At 40.2% G+C, this 16,711-nt stretch overlaps 1 protein-coding gene across 1 annotated transcript in view; it reads left to right on the forward strand.

The window, feature by feature from the left end:
* The first annotated feature begins 2,987 nt into the window (after positions 1–2,987).
* LOC115214262 overlaps positions 2,988–16,711 on the forward strand; it is a 35,693-nt gene continuing 21,969 nt past the window's right edge. The window contains exon 1 of the mRNA XM_029783416.2: positions 2,988–3,173. The gene's annotated coding sequence lies outside the window, so the exon portion shown is untranslated. The remainder of the gene's footprint in view (positions 3,174–16,711) is intronic.

Below are 16,711 nucleotides of genomic sequence, written 5' to 3' on the forward strand. Positions count from 1 at the left end.
CACATGGTTTTGGAAAAGTACTTTGCAAAATGGGTATAGGAAATAGGAAATGCCTCATCAAGGATTAGACAGAATCATGTGAGTGAAATATCAAAGCTAAGAACAAGGAACAAATCTTCAATAGCACAAACTAGTAGCTGCATGGTTCAATTGGTTATATCTGCAGTGGGTTTGATTGGTGATTGAGTAGAGAGGAAAACGGAAATAAAAGTATGATGCATTTTGGGGTTGAAAGAACTCAAGGGTTCCTTTGTAACATAAATTCTACTCACCATCAATGCAGGGGGTTTGGGGTAGGATAATAAAGGTTTTAAATTTTGGCTCAAGGCCAGCAATTTCAAGGGAGAAGACCCTAGTGCATAACTGGTACTTATTTTATTGACCCTGGAAAGATGAAAAGCAAAGTTGACTGCAGCAGAGGGTAATAGTATTGTCAGAAAATTCTGTAAATATTGTGATCTCCCACTGACAGCTGAGTGATCTACAATTCAATCATCATCATCGTTTAACATCCGCTTTCTGTGCTAGCATGGGTTGGACGGTTCGACTGGGGTCTGGGTAGCCAGGAGGCTGCACCAGGCTCCAGTCTGATCTTGCAGTGTTTCTACAGCTGGATGCCCTTCCTAACGCCAACCACTCTGTGTATATGAAATATACAAATGTTTGTGTGTGTGTGTATATACATACATATATGTGTGTTGACGTGTGTATGTACATTTGTGTATTTGTGTCTCGTCTTCACATCACATCATGGTTGTAAACGAGTATCTCTGATATGAGTGTTGTTCATCTCCAATCTTTTGAGGAAACATGTCCAGCCATGGGGAAATATTACCTTACTTGGAGATAGACAAGGGTTGGCAACAGAAGCGCATCCAAACAAGGTAATATTTTCTCACGGTCAGACATAATTTTTTGACAAGTTGTATGATAGTGGTGCTCATTTACAACTGTCATGCAGTATCTGTTTGGATTCTGGGGCAAATATCTTCTGCTATAATCTAAAGCCAACCAAAGCTTTGTCAGTGGATTTGGTAGACTGAAAGAAGCTTGTCGTATGTGTGCTCTCTCTCACACACACACACATGAAGGGGTGCTTAAAAGTTCCTGGCTTTACCTCTTTCGTTTCTGTATTTATTTTGAGAATCTCTGTCTTTCGTTCAATTATTTTAAATATAACTGGACTGGCTCCTGTGCAGGTGGCACATAGAAAGCACAATTTGAGCATGGCCATTGCCAGTACTGCCTGTCTGGCGCTCGTGCCAGTGGCACATAAAAGTACCCACTACACTCTTGGAGTGGTTGGTGTTAGGAAGGGCATCAAGCTGTAGAAACTCTGCCAGATCAGATTGGAGTCTGGTGCAGCCATCTGGTTCGCCAGTCCTCAGTCAAATCGTCCAACCCATGCTAGCATGGAAAGCGGACATAAAAACTATACCAAAACAGGCCTCACTGGTACTTATGCCATGTAAAAAGCCCTCAGTCCATTCTGTAAGGTAGTTGGTGTTAGGAAGGGCATCCAGCTGTAAAAGAACCCTGCCAAAACACACAGTGAAGCCTGGTGCAGTATTCTACCTAGCCAACCTTTGGGAAACCATCCAACCCATGCCAGCATGGCGAATGGATGTTAAATGATGATGATGTTAACTGCTGTGAATTTGCTTTTAACAGTTGAAATATATTACAAACATATCTTAACTAACCTAAAGTTTGTTTGTGCCTGAACACTGCTTGGCACTGATACTGCTGATGTGTGTGTGTGTGTGTGTAGTGTTTTTACTCTTTTTACTATAGAAGAGAATTTTGTCTCCGTAATAACTGCAGTGAATTTAGCGGTTGGAATATGCCACAAATATATTTTAACTAACCTAAAATGTGCCTAAACACTGCTTGGCACTGATACTGCTGAATATCATCATCATTATCGTTTAATGTCCACCTTCCATGCTATAAAAGAAGTTGAAGGTTGGACCTCCAAGGCCTTTCACAATACCCTTAACCCTTTGTTACTAACCCACCTGAACCCGGCTCTGGCTCTGAGTACAAATGTCTTTTCATAAGTTTTGAATTGAAATCTTCCACCAAACCTTAGTCACAATTTATGTTTCTAACACTAGCTAAATGATAACTAAATTATTTTACTAAATTCTTTGTTATCATCATCATCATCATCATCGTTTAACGTCCGATTTCCATGCTAGCATGGGTTGGATGATTTGACTGAGGTCTGGTGAACCAGATGGCTGCACCTGGCTCCAATCTGATCTGGCAGAGTTTCTACAGCTGGATGCCCTTCCTAATGCCAACCACTCCGAGAATGGAGTGGGTGCTTTTATGTGCCACTGACACAAGGGCTAGTCAGGTGGTACTGGCAATGACCACGCTCAAATGGTGCTTTTTATGTGCCACCTGCACAGGAGCCAGTCCAGCAGCACTGGCAACGACCTCGCTCAAATGTTTTCTTTCACATGTCACCAGCACAAGTGCTAGTAAGGCGACGCAGGTAACGATCACGCTCGAATGGTGTTTTTAACATGCCATTGGCACGGAGGCCAGCTTGTTGCTCTGGCAACGATCTCACTCGTATGGTATATATATATTTTTTGTGGCATATAAGATGTATTTCTTTCCCCCAAAATATGTCTCAAACCATCACCATGAGGCCTGTATGCAAAGTTGGGCTTCCATAAGCTTTAATGCACTGAAAACACATTTTCCAGAATATGTGCTGCTGAAATTGGGGTGTGTCTAAAATGTCTATGCATCTTTTATACCATCAAATATATTCACATTTTCCAAGAATTTGTTGCAGAAGGAAAAAGCTTATAAAAATTATTGTTCATTCAGTATTCACAGCTAAACAATTAGTATATTGTCCCCTTCTCCGTTTAACTAAATTTGTTTAAAATGTCGTTATTAGTACTCCACTATCATTTAAATTACTATTAGTGGAGAATAATAGATGTGTTGTTAGCAGTGGATAAATCATTTCCTCAATTGTTTGTTTATGACACAATTTTTTGTTTATTAATGATTCACATCATACTTTTCAATGAGTAGGGTGAGTCCTTCAGGAAATCATTAAATATTAAAGATCCTGGAAGTTCGCTGACATACAAAATTGGGATGTTTGTGCAGTTGGTTGTGTGATTTTGGAGAAGAAATTAGACACTGTAAGTACAGAATTTTTTACTTTTATTTATATACTTATTTTTGTCAAATTGACAAAATCACTAAACATAAAAAAGTAATATTATTATTATTATTATTATCATCATCATCATACTCTGCATCCTTCAAAATTTCCATGCTACTTGAAATTCGCCAGCAATACACCTGATGGTCTCATCCACTTTTTTTAGCAACTTATTCTATTCTATGTACTGTTTATCCACTTTTGGCTACTATTTCTGAAGAGTTATAGTACACCTGAACACTGTATACAATATTCTGTTGTGTCTGGGGAGAGTCATCTTCTTTTTGTGCCTTATAATTTAACACACTCACCATTAAAATTTCCACTTATTTCTTATTTTTATTTTCCTGCAAGATGCGACAAAAATTTTAGGAAAATAAAAATAAGAAATAAGTGGAAATTTTAATGGTGAGTGTGTTAAATTATAAGGCACAAAAAGAAAATGACTCTCCCCAGACACAATAGAATATGCTTCAACACACGAACTCATATAAAGAATCTTGCAAACTAAATCCAAAAACAAAATACTGTATACAATAATTTTATTATGATTATTGAGCTGGCAGAATCGTTAGCATACCAGACATAACGCTTAGTATTTCATCTGTCTTTACATTGTGAGTTCAAATTCCACCAGGGTCGACTTTGCTTTCCATCTTTTCAGGGTCAATAAAATAAGTACCAGTGAAACACTGGTACCCTCCCCCAAAATTTCAATCCTTCTGCCTTTAATAGAAAGGATTATTATTATTATTATTATTGTTATTATTATTATTGTTATTGTTATTGTTGTTATTATTATTATTATTATTATTATTATTATTAATATTATTATTAAGCTGGCAGCATTGTTACCATACCAGGCAAAATACTTAGTGACATTCTATCCATTTTTAGTGAGTTCAAATTTCACCAGAGTCAGCTTTGCCGTTCGTCCTTTTGGGGTTGATAAATTAAGTACCAGTGGAGTACTGAGGTTGATGTAATCATTTTAACTCCTTCCCCAAAAAATTTTAGACCTTGTGCATTTAGTAGAAAGGATTATTATTGTTATTATTATTATTATTAAAGCGGTGAGTGGGCAAGATGCTTCATGGCATTCTGTCTGTCTTTACATTCTGAGTTCAAATTCTGCTGGGGTCGACTTTGCTTTTCTTCCTTTCAGGGTCAATAAAATAAGTACTAGTCAAATACTGGGGTTGATGTGATTGACTATATCCCTTCTCACAAACTCCAGGCCTTGTGCCTGTAGCAGAAAAGGTTATCATCATCATTATTATTATTATTATTATTATTGTTGTTGTTGTTATTTAGGTGATAAGCTAGCAGAGTTGTTACCATGCTGGATAAAATGCTTAGCAGCATTTTCTCTGTCTTTTTGTTCTGGGTTCAAATTCTGCCTAAGGTCGACTTTGCCTTTCATCCTTTTGAGATCAATAAAATAAGTACCAGTTGAATCCTGGGGTTGATCTAATCGACTTACTCCCTCCCCCAAAATTGTTGGCCTTGTGACAAAACTTGAAACCAATATTTAAGGCAGTGAGCTGGCAGAATCGTTAGCATCCTGGGCAAAATTCTTAACAGCATTTCTTCCAGCTATTTACATTCTGAGTTCAAATTCTGCTGAGGTTGACTTTGCCTTTCATTCTTTTGGGGTTGATAAATTAAGTACCAGGAGATCTCCCTGTGACCAATATTAAGGGTATGTATGTTTGTGGAGTGCTCAGCCACTTTTATTCTTTTACTTGTTTCAGTCATTTGACTGTGGCCATGCTGGAGCACTGCCTTTAGTCGAATCAAATTGACCCTAGGACTTATTCTTTGTAAGCCTAGTACTTATTCTGTTGGTTTCTTTTGCCAAACCGCTAAGTTTACGAGGACATAAACACACCAGCATTGGTTGTCAAGCGATGGTGGGGGGACAAATACAGACACACAAACACACACACACATATACATATATGCTTCTCTATAACATTGTTCTTTCATAAACATACATTGAGGTATTAACCCTCTTACAATTTTTCAATATAAAAACATACATTGATGTATTAAACCTCTTACAATTTTTCAACGCATACCATTTATTTGGGTTAAAAAGTCCATTACAGATTAAAACATATACTTGAGGCAATAAACCTCTTATAAGCAAGCCACTTACCATACAGTCACTCCTGCACCACTCCTGCTCATTAATTTTACAAACTGGCTGTTCTGTTGAATGGATCAACTGGAACTCTTATTGTCATAGCTGATGGAGTGCCAGTTATTCTTTCTACTAAAGTGCAGTGAATTTGCCAGAATTATTGGTGCAGTGAACAAAGTTGCCTGAAGAATTTCTTCTGCATTTTTAACAGATGGAATTCAAATCTTGCCTATGTCAACTTGGCTTTCCAACATTCATTAAATAAAGTACCAGTTAATGTCTGGGGTTGATTTAATCAATTGTTCCTTTCCCCAGTATTTCTGATCATGTGTAAGAACTTCGTAGTTGTTGTTATTGTTGTTGTTGTTAAGCAACAAGACGGGTAAGGGTGATTAGGTGATGGTCTAGGGCTTAGGGGCAGGAGACCCCAGACCTTGAAAAAAAAAATACTTTGGTTGTCTTGTTGTAGTTGAGGGCTCTTGGTTGACGCCCGACACCACTGGGAGGTGGCCCTCGAAGTCGCTGGAAATGGAGATATCCAGGTCCAAATTCTTGAACAGCTATCATTGTCGGTGGCAGCAGGCAGGCAGGCCATATTGTTAGCACACTGGGCAAAATGCTTAGCAGCATTTCGTCTGTCTTTCTGAGTTCAAATTCCACCGAGGTCAACTTTGCCTTTCATCCTCTCAGGGTCGATAAATTAGGTACTAGTTGAGTACTGGGGCCAATGTAATCGACTTAACCCCACCCCTAAAATTTCAGGCCTTGTGCCTATAGTAGAAAGGATTATTATTATTATTATTTTTATTCAGGTGGTAAGCTGGCAGAATTGTTGGTGTGCTGGGCAAAAATGCTTAGTGGCATTTCACCTGTACTTACATTCTGAGTTCAAATCCCACTGAGGTCAACTTTGCTTTTCATCCTTTCAGAGTTGATAAATTAAGTACCAATTGAGTACTGGGGTCAGTATAATTGTCTTAACTCCTCCCCAAAACTTTTAGGCCTTGTGCCTATAGTAGAAAGGATTATTATTATTATACTCGACAGAGCGTTAGCACCTTGAGAGAAATGTTGTACCTAAGAAGCATCAGTTGTGGTGTGCAAGAGAGACGATTGCGCTGGTATGGTCATGTGGTGAGAATGGATGAAGATAGGTGTGTGAGAAAGTGCCAATCCCTAGCAGTTGAGGGAACCCGTGGAAGAGGTAGACCCAGGAAAACCTGGGACGAGGTGGTGAAGCACGACCTTCGAACTTTAGGCCTCACTGAGGAAATGACCAGCGACCGAGACCTTTGGAAATATTCTGTACGTGAGAAGACCAGGCAGGACAAGTGAGCCCAGCCCACTTATGAATGCCTTTCCTCCCTTGGACACAAAGACCTGTTGAGGCAAGCGAAGTCGATATAGAACCTCATCCGACGACAGACACCCATGCCAACCGAATTGAACCAGCCAGGATCCCTGGCCTGGTGGTACGTAAAAAGCACTATCCGACTCGTGGCCGTGACACGTAAAATACTCCAATGCGACCGTACGACAGGCACCCATGCCAACCCCCTTGCTTGTGAAGACATGTTGGGGCAAGCGAAATCGAATTGAACCAGCCAGGATCCCTGGTCTGGTGGTACGTAAAAAGCACTATCCGACTCGTGGCCGTGGCACGTAAAATACTCCAATGCGACCGTACGACAGGCACCCATGCCAACCCCCTTTGCTTGTGAAGACATGTTGGGGCAAGCGAAATCGAATTGAACCAGCCAGGATCCCTGGTCTGGTGGTACGTAAAAAGCACTATCCGACTCGTGGCCGATGCCAGCACCGCCTCGACTGGCTTCCGTGCCGGTGGCACATAAAATACACCAATCTGACCGTGGCCGTTGCCAGCCCCGCCTGGCACCTGTGCAGGTGGCACGTAAAAAGCACCCACTACACTCACGGAGTGGTTGGCGTTAGGAAGGGCATCCAGCTGTAGAAACATTGCCAGATTAGACTGGAGCCTGGTGCAGCCTTCTGGCTTCCCAGAACCCCGGTCGAACCGTCCAACCCATGCTAGCATGGAGAACGGACGTTAAACGATGATGATGATGATGATGATAATGGACCAATTCTGAGGTTTCGCCTGTAATTGAAAAAGGTATTATAAAAGGAGAAAGGGGCTCTCTACCCCCCTTTTGACCAAGCTCCCGTTGGCTTTTATGGGTTTTTCCACCAGGAACCTTTCGTAACGCCTCCCTCTATTGGGAGTTTTTCGTTATTATATTATTTGATTGTTACACTGTTTTTACACGATTTTTTCACAAATGGACAAAACCCTTTGTAACCTTTTGTCCTGTTTTGTCCCTTTATGTTTTCCAATCATGTTTGTCAGCCCTTGTAGCCAATAAAAAGAATTAATTATTATTATTATTATTAGGGTGCTTTGCCATGTCTTGGGGATGACAGAGTAATCCAGGATTTTTTGCATGGGATTTACCTCGAATTATCCTAAGTGGACTCCTTCCACTATTAGGGATTCTAATTATCTTTTTATGAATTTATTTATTTCCCTAATTTCTATTTATATATCCTTTGTTATATCTTTTAATGTTGTAATATCTCTCTTTGATTGATATAAAAACCCCACATTTTTTTTTTGTGTCTGTTGTAATTTGTCCTTTGATATTGTCGTCCATGTCTTGGGCCCTTGTGGCCAATAAAAGAAATCATTGTTATTATTATTATTAGTAGTAGTAGTAGTAGTAGTATAGTACAAGATGCTTAGTGGCATTTTGTCTGCTATGATGTTCTGAGTTCAAATTCCACCGAGGTCGATTTTGCCTTTCATCCTTTCGGGGTCGATAAATTAAGTGTCAGTGAAATACTGGGGTCAATGTAATTGACTAGACCCTTCCTCACAAATTTCAGGTCTTGTATACCTTTAGTAGAGAGGATTGTTTTGGAGCCTGGTGCAGCCATCTGGTTCGCCAGACCTCAGTCAAATCATCCAACCCATGCTAGCATGGAAAGCGGATGTTAAACGATGATGATAATGATGATTGAGGTAGTGAGCTGGCACAATCATTAGCACACTGGGTGAAATGCTTAGCAGTATTTTCTGTCTTCACGTTCTGAGTTCAAATTTCGCCAATTTCTTAATGGGGCCTGGTTTCTGTCTTTTGTTGTATTAGTGATTGCATTGTGTGCTGTGTGCAGCACTGGATTAACCATTAAGCAAAATAAGCATGTGCTTAGGGCATCAAGGGAAAGAAGGGAAACCACAGAAATGGTAAATGGTTTATGGTACAAAAGAAATCACTTTCAACTTGCTAAGCAGAGTCGATAAATTAAGTACTAGTTGCATATTGGGGTCAGTCTAATCAACTGGCACCCCCAAAAAATTTGGGGCCTTGTGCCTAGAGTAGAAAATTATTGATGGTGTCTTGCATAGGAAGTCAGCTGTTCTTGGCAGGTTTTATTATTATTATGCTTTTCTTTAATTTTGCCAGCTCTGTCTGGCCCCTGTGTTGGTGGCACGTAAAAGCACCATCCGTTCGTGTCCGTTGCCAGCCTCGCCTGGCCCCCGTGCCGGTGACACATAAAAGCACCATCCGTTCATGTCCATTTGCCAGCTCTGTCTGGCACCTGTGCGGGTGGGAAGTAAAAAGCACCCACTACACTCATGGAGTGGTTGGCGTTAGGAAGGGTATCCAGCCGTAGAAACACTGCCAGATCTGGCTGGGCCTGATGAAGCCTTCCAGCTTCACAGACCCCAGTTGAACCGTCCAATGAACGCTAAATGATGATGATGATGATGATGATATAAGCTGCCTCCCAAGTCTCAAGCAGAAACCTGAAGGAACAAGTTTTTGCATCTAAAAAGGCAAACAGGTTTGGTGCCATGCAACTGAAAAAAAATTAATGATAGATGCAGGAATAGCTGTGTGGTAAGTAGCTTGCTTACCAACCACATGGTCCTGAGTTCAGACCCTCTGCATGGCACCTTGGACAAGTGTCTTCTACTGTAACCTCGGGCCGACCAAAGCCTTGTGAGTGGATTTGGTAGATGGAAACTGATGGAAACTGAAAGAAGCCCATCGTATATATATATATATATATATGTATATATATATGTTTGTGCATGTGTCTGTGTGTCTCCCCCTATATCGCTTGACAACTGATGGTGGTGTGTTTATGTCCCTGTAACTTAGCAGTTTGGCATAAGCGACCAATAGAATAAGTACTAGGTTTACAAAGAATAAGTCCTGGGGTCGATTTGTTTGTCTAAAGGCAGCACTCCAGCATGGCCACAGCCAAATGACGGAAACAAGTAAAAGAGTTAATAAAATAAACAGATGTCTGCGTGTTTTAAAAACAAAATATCTCTTTATAAAATTTATAAATAATTTAATGGATAAGATTGTATCAACAGAGTGAGGAATGTAAGTAAAACATCTGAGATGCACATAAATACAATCTTTTGCAATTTACTTATTTCAAAGCTGCAAGGAATTTGGTTTGCATATTTGGTTGGCTTCTTTTGATATCGTTCCAATAGCAATGGTTACTGTTGTTTTGAGACTCCACATTCCTCTGATTTGCTTGATTTCTCAAAAGTTTTCAGAGATGATGATACTACTACTACTACTACTGCTGCTGCCGCCAAGGTTGACTTTGTCTTTCATCTTTTTGGGGTTGATAAATACTAGTTGAGTACTGGGGTCGATGCAATAGACTGGACCTCTCCCCACAAAAATTTCAGGTCTTGTGCCTATAGCAGAAATGATTATTATTGTTATTACCATTATTATTATTATTATTATTATTATTATTGTTGTTGTTGTTGTTGCTGTTGCTGTTGTTGTTGTTGTTAGTAGTAGTAGTAGTAGTAGTAGTAGTAGTAGTAGTATTATGGCACTGAGCTGGCAGAATCGTTAGCATGCTGGGTGAAATGCTTAGTGGGCTATTTCGCCTGTCTTTATATTCTGAGATCAAATTCCATCAAGGTCAACTTTGCTTTTCATCCTTTCAGGGTTGATAAATTAAGTAGTAGTCTAATTGACTGGCCCCTCCCCCCAAAATTCGGGCCTTGTGACTATAGTACAAAGAATTGTTATTATTATTATTATTTAATATTGAGGATGTATAATTGGTTTAATTATACTTCCTATCAGATGAGGATCATATGTTTATATCAGGCATTTTTACATTTGGAAATCAAAACGTACCATCTCCACCACCTCTGACATCAAATTCTATAACAACTATGCAATGCTGCAACGTCACCTTAAGAATAAGTGCAACTATGCCTCTCCTGGCCATGATGGTGTTACATACCTGCTTTTCAAATGTGGTGGGTACTTTCTCCTGCACTAGCTTTCACTCTTCTTTCAATTCTGTCTTAACAATGGTGCTACTCTGGAGTAGTGGATAATTGCTAGTGCCATTCCTTTGTTCAAAAAGGGTGACTGCATGTTGCCTGTCAACTATCGTCCAGTCAGTCTTACTAGCTTCATTGCCAAACTGATGGAATCCTGTGTCAGAGAAACATACTGGAATGTCTGGAATTCCCACAACCTTATCCAGCCCTCACAATTTGGATTTATCCCTAACTCCAGCTGTTGTGATCAGCTTATTGAGTTTCTTGAAGACATCACCCAGATCACTGATGGTGGTTCATGGGTGGGTGTTGTTTACCTTGACTTTGCTAAAGCTTTAAATTATGTGCCACACAAAAGACTTATGGCAAAACTCTCTACAATGGGTGTAAAAGATGATTTGTTTTTAACTGGTCGGAGTCCTTCATTCTCAGCCAAAAAGTGGTAGTCACAGTTCTAGGACAGCATTCTTCACCCTATGAGATATCATCTGGTGTACTACAGGGATCTGTTCTTGATCATTAATGACATACATGCCAAACTTAAAGAATGTCACAGTGCTGAAATATGCAGATGACATCAAGCTGTATTTTGAGATGAAAAGGACAGATCCTGAACATTATAGATCTTTCCTGCAATTGGACTGGGACACAATGCAGCAATGGATCATGGACTAGCAACTCAAGTTGGCTGTGGACAAGTGTACCACCATGCAATTTTGAGAGGAAAAAACCCAGCGTCCACATACTCTTTCCACAATATTAATATCAAGAAGTCCTTTTGTGAACGTGACCTGGGCATTGCTGTCAGCAGTGATTTGCATTGGACAAAGCCTATCTCTAAAATTGTCAAGAAGGCCAAGGGTGCCTTGGCATCACTCAGCAAGACCTTTGTTAACCGCTCTCCAGTTATCTATTTAAGGATGTATATGGCTTTGGTGCAGCCACACTTGGAATTTGCATCACCAGCTTGCTCAGAACATTGACTTCCTGGAAAATGTTCTGAGTCGTGCAACCAAGCAAATACTGTCTATCAGGTATCTACGATATGCTGAACACCTTGCTTCCCTGGGCATGGATACACTGAAGCTCTGATGTCTGACAGCTGACTTGGTAAACACTCACAGAATTATTAATCTTTGTGCCAACAACTTTGAGCCCTTTTTTAAATTCTATATGTCTAACACACATGGGCGTGCCTACAAAATCAGAAAACAGCTCAACTCCCAAGACTTTCGGAAACATTTTTTCACACTCAGAGTTGCTAAAGCATGGAACAAACTACATACATCGGTTGTTAGCTGCTGAGACATTGCATTCTTTAAAACCTCCATGATTCCTGAAATTCACCAACACTACACCTGATATTCTCCCCAACTTCATATACATGCACACATGTATATCATGACTCATACACTGTTCACTTTCCTGACATTTGCACATAATCCTCTGTATTATACATGCATCTTTGATAAGTTGTAGTGCACCTTAGCACTACAAAGAATAATTTCATTATTATTATCTAGTAATATTCATAGCGCAAGAGGACATCTCCTTTCTTAGGGTTAAAAAGTCGCAATAGTGTTCACTCGAAGGGACAGCCATTTTAAAGTGGCTACAAATATTACTTGTCAGTACAATTACTGTGTTGATCTCTTAGAGAGATTTTTAGAACTAGCATTTTTGATTATCATTATCATCTTCTATAAAAGCATTGTTTTCTGTTATTCATTTCTGTTCTGACTTTGTATTGAGTACTTTCTCAATAATTCTTGTTGAACTAAGTAAACAAGTTTTCTGTATTCTTCCCACGTTTGGATTATGGTCTAGTTTTCTAAGGTTTGCTCCCAAATTCTTTGCCATAGTTCCCAGGATTACAACTCTGTTAATTTCCTTGTTCTAGCACAATCTGAACCCCTGCTGGTCCACAAAGGTAATACTGGGGGTCCGTGAACTAAATAAAAAATTTTGCATATATAATCAAAAATCAAAATACAAATCAAATTCGATGACTGGCGTCCGTGCTAGTGGGGTGCAAAGAGCACCATACGAGTGTGATCATTGACAGAGTGGCTAACCGGCTTCCGTGCCAGTGGCACTTAAAAGGCACCGTTCGAGCGTGATCGTTACCAGCGTCGCCTTACTGGCACTCGAGCCCCGTGCTAGCAGGGTGTTAAGAGCACCATCTGAGCATAATCATTGCCAGAACGGCTATCTGGCCTCCGTGCCGGTGGCACGTAAAAGACACCATTCGAGCGTGATTGTTACCAGCATTGCTTTACTGGCACCTGTGCTGGTGGCATGTGTAAAAGATTCTAGCAAGGTCGTTGCCAGTACCGCCTGACTGGCCACATGCCGGTGGCACGTAAAAGCACCCACTACACTCTTGGAGTGGTTGGCATTAGGAAGGGTATCCAGCTGTAGAAACTCTGCCAGATCAAGATTGAAGCCTGGTGCAGCCATCTGGTTCGCTAGCCCTCAGTCATTCTTCCAACCCATGCTAGCATGGAAAGCAGACATTAAACGATGATGATGATGATGATATATATATTTATTGTAATTTGTATCTTGTGGTACCAGTGCCTGTGGCACACAAGAAATCCATCAGTGCCGTAGTCAGTGCGGTGGGCACATGACAAACACCATCCGATCGTGGCCGTTCGCCAGCCTCATCTAGCACCTGTGTCGGTGGCACATAAAAACACCATCCGAAGACCCGGCAAGACTAGTCAGGCCATAACCCATGGCCCCTACCTGGGACGTAGTCAGTCCACCTGTGCATACCTTCCTTCTTGTGACACTTGTGAGACCTGTTGAGGCAAGTGAAAATCAAATCAAATCAAAACAAATCAAAATAGATGAACATCAATGGAATTGTATCTTTGTGGTACCAGTGCCGGTGGCACGTGGCACATAAGAAAAACATCCGAACGTGGCCGTAGCCAGTACCGCATCGACTGGCCTCCGTGCTGTGGGCACGTAACAAGCACCATCCGATCGTGGCCGTTTGCCAGCCTCATCTGGCACCTGTGTCGGTGGTGGCACATAAAAACACCATCCGAGCGTGGCCGTCTGCCAGCCTCGTCTGGCACCTGTGTCAGTGGCACATAAAAACACCGTCGAGCGTGGCCGTCTGCCAGCCTCGTCTGGCACCTGTGTCGGTGGCACATAAAAAACATCATCCGAGCGTGGCCGTCTGCCAGCCTCGTCTGGCACCTGTGGCGGTGGTACACATAAAAAACACCATCCGAGCGTGGCGTTTGTCAGCCTCGTCTGGCACCTGTGTCGGTGCCATAAAATCACCCACTACACTCTCGGAGTGGTTGGCGTTAGGAAGGGCATCCAGCTGTAGAAACACTGCCAGATATGACTGGACTGGTGCAGCTTTCGGGCTCCCCAGACCCCAGTTGAACCGTCCAACCCATGCTAGCATGGAAAGCGGACGTTAAATGATGATGATGATGATATATATATATATATACAGGGCCGGATTAAGACCCATCAGGGCCCTAAGCACTTAAAGATTTTGGTGTCCCCATAAAATATTATGTAATTCAATATATAAACAATAACAAACCATAAAATAAATTTCTATTTTCCAAAAGCAAAACAAAAAGTAAGAGGGAAAATAATGTTTATTTTTGTATACTTCCACTTTATTTATATGTGAAAAGTTTCCTCCTACTTTTTTGAATTGAAAAGTCTTTTATCAGATCTTCAAAATAAATTTTATGTAACACATCTGCTTCTATACTTAGTGGAGATAAAGACATCCCAAATATTATTTTAGCGAGTTTAAAGTGATTTCTTTTGTACCATAAACCATTTACCATTTCTGTGGTTCCCCCTCCTTCCCTTGATGTCCACTGTTGGGAGCCACTGTGAAGAGATTGGGAACCATTGTTCTAATATTTAAGAATTTCACACTCCAAGCTGGTTTTGTTGTTATAATTATTATTATTGTTAGCAGAAAAAGGTGTGATGGCAGAATCATTAGCATGCTCGGTGAAATGGTTAGTGGCATTTCATCCATTTTCATGTTCTGCATTCAAATTCCATTGAGGCTGACTTTGCCTTTCATCCTTACAGGGTCAATAAATTAAGTACCAGTGAAACATGGGGTTGATGTAATCGACTAGTCCCCTCCCACCCAAATTTCAGACCTTGTGCCTTTAGTAGAAAGGATTATTATTATTACCTCCGCCCTAGCGAAGGCAGAGGTATTGTTTTCAGTTGTGTTTGTTTGGTTGTCTGTCTGTGGAAAGATATCTCAAGATCCACTGGATGGATTCGGATGAAACCTTTAGGAATGTTTGGCCTTGTGACTGACATGAAATGATTAGATTTTGGGATTGATCTGCTGCTGGACAAGGATTCTGGATTATTTGTTATATTTACTTTACATGAAGTATTACAATCTTTGATTATCTCCCTTGAAAGCATGCTCATGGTTTCCGTGTAAGTTCTGGCGGCGTTGCTGTTTCCAAAGTTTTATTTTCATTTCTCTATTATTAATTTTACTCACTTCTCTATCTTTTAGAAACTGATGGATAAAGAAATCAAACTACATAAACAAAAGGCAGGAAAACCATTCAGAAATTAAATAACACTAGCATATTCAGTAAAAATATTAAATTCAATTTATCCTTAACAATTTTGAATATATCACTCCTGTTTAAAACCTCTTACCTATTTGACAATTGCATTTCTAGCTCTGCTTTCAAGGAAGCTTTATTTCTTGGACTCATGTTTTTGTGCGCAACGATCTTGTTAAACCTCCGTTAACAGCACCATATGCAGGTCCTTTCCGTTTTCTTTTATGCATGGACAAATTTTTCACTACAGACATTAATTGTCTTTAAGACACTACATCAGTGGATAGACTAAAAAAGGCCTTCATAGAGAAAACTGTCTCTGTTCCCACTGCAGATGACACACACACACAGCATTACAAACATGGCCTGCACACCCACCTTCACATTCCATGACTACCATCGGGATCAATCAGGTACAAGACAAGGATTCTGGATTATTTTTCCTGTCTTTTTTAATTTTTGTGAGCGGTTGGGTTCATTTTTAGTATTCTCATTTGGGAGAGCAGTCAAGTTTTTCAGATATTCTCATTTAAAAAATCATCTCTGGTGAATCATTGAGAGGACGTTGGTGTTGCCTTGCTGGAGGTTTGCCCTCTCTGAGTGCTCTTATTATTATTATTATATTTTTCTTCTTTCTTTCTTCAAATTTTCTTCTGTTTCTCGCCAAGTGTTTTCCATACACCTAGGGCATAGAAGCTCATTGTATGCATTCCCAGATTACACACGCAAATTCACAAATAAAATATGTATTTAAAAAATTAATAAATTCATGAATGGATGTTGTTTTCACAAAGATAATGCTCTTCTCAGTATATGAGTCATTCTAGTTAACACAATTTTTTTGCACTTCCTGTAGGGATGGTAAGCCTAGTGTCATTTTCAAATAGGTTTCAGTACCTTTTTTTTTATCATTCCTAGAGATCCTACAATCACTGGTACTGTAGTCGCCTTGAGATGCCACATTTTTTCAATTTCTATTAGCAGGTCTTTATATTTACTAATCTTGTCAAATTCTTTCGCCGCTATATTGTGATCGCTAGGAATACTCATGTCAATTAATAAACACACCTTTTTTGTCTGATCTTTTATAATCATATCCAGTTTATTAGCTTTTATAGTTTGTCAGTCTGTACGGGGAAGTCCCATAGAATCGACACATTTTCTCCCTCAGTCACAGCTTCAGGATGGTGTTTATACCATTTGTCAGCAGTTTTGATTTTATAATGCCAACATATTGTCCAGTGTAAATACTGGCCAACTCTGTCATATCTTGCTTTATATTCTGCAGGTGCTAAGATTATACACCCTGAGATTAGGTGGTCTATTGTTTCAATCTCCTTGTTACAGAATCGGCATTTTGGGTCAGCTCCATTTTTATCACATTGGCTTGGTAGTCCGGGTTAATAAGCTTTGGTCATGAG

This window comes from Octopus sinensis, linkage group LG1, assembly GCF_006345805.1.
Source record: "Octopus sinensis linkage group LG1, ASM634580v1, whole genome shotgun sequence".
Lineage (NCBI taxonomy): Eukaryota > Metazoa > Mollusca > Cephalopoda > Octopoda > Octopodidae > Octopus > Octopus sinensis.